The 1,229-nt window shown below is 36.6% G+C and overlaps 1 non-coding gene across 1 annotated transcript; it reads right to left on the reverse strand.

Moving 5' to 3' along the window:
• Positions 1-576: 576 nt before the first annotated feature.
• On the reverse strand, positions 577-683 carry LOC145049093 (small nucleolar RNA R71). Its single transcript, XR_013683208.1, has one exon. It is a non-coding gene; the product is annotated as a small nucleolar RNA R71 (small nucleolar RNA).
• Positions 684-1,229: the final 546 nt, after the last annotated feature.

The following is a 1,229-nucleotide window of genomic DNA, read 5'->3' on the forward strand; positions in this document are numbered from 1 at the left end:
AAAAACCGCAAAAAGTTATTTTTTTGTATTTATTTTTCTATCGGATCTGTAACCACGTCGTGGTCACGTTGCAATTTGTTTTTAGTTTAGTTACTTTTATTCGTGTTACACGTTTTCGTTTTTGTTTCAGTAGTATATGACCATTGACACCACCATTTGAGAAGAATTAAGCGAACCCGCAAGCGAAGATGAGATGGCCAACATTGCATACATGACTATGGAGGCATACAAGAAGCGAATTCGTGAGGACACCAGTCCAGGCCTTGTGCAACCTGAAATTCCCACCACCGCCAACTTCGAGCTCAAGGGACACATCCTTTCCACGCTAAAAGATATCCCATTCTACGGAAAAGATCATGCAGATGCATACAAACACCTCAATGAAGTCAATAACATTGTTGGTTATTTTAATAATTCGAATGTACCATGAGAAATGGTGTTGTTAAGAATGCTTCGGTCACTTTCAAAGGAGCGGCTAAAGATTGGTTGAATGCACTCCCACCCGGTGCAATCATAACATGGGCACAAATGCGTGAAGAGTTCATTCAACAATTTTGCCCATCATCGAAGGTTTCTAAACTTAAGAAGGCCATAGCTAATTTTGAGTAACAAGCGGGGGAATCAATGTATGAAGCATGGGAGAGATATAAAGGGTTACTAAGAAATTCTCTCCCAAATAATCTTAACGAGCAACAAGAAATATCTATATTTTATGATGGGTTAAACGTGACGACAAGGCAACTCCTTGATTCTCAAGGACCATTAACAAAGAAGAATCCCGCGACAATTAAAGACCAAATCGAAGAATTTTCAATGCATTTAAGAAAATATCACAAACCTCAACAAGACGTAGCAAGATGATACAAGGATGGAAATGGTTCTTCAGTTTTGGAAATGTTAAATAACATGGATCGAAGAATGACGAAAATGGATCAATCCATACACGCAATAGTGATGGGTTTTTCATGAACATACAATCCTATGTGTGCATGAAACCCTAATTCGATCTATGTCTTCTTTAATTGAACATACTATATAAACTAGAACATGCAACCCTAATTTGATGTATGTCTTCTCTAACTGAACATACTATATAAACTAGAACATACAAACCCTAGATCTATAGACAATAATCGAAAATCATGAATAAGGGTTAAGAAAAATACATATGATTGTTGTGTAGTAACAAAAATCTAAAACTTTGTAGATCTTAAAGCTTGAGAGCAAGT

Source organism: Lactuca serriola, chromosome 4, assembly GCF_051521515.1.
Source record: "Lactuca serriola cultivar US96UC23 chromosome 4, Lser_US96UC23_V15, whole genome shotgun sequence".
Classification (NCBI taxonomy): domain Eukaryota; kingdom Viridiplantae; phylum Streptophyta; class Magnoliopsida; order Asterales; family Asteraceae; genus Lactuca; species Lactuca serriola.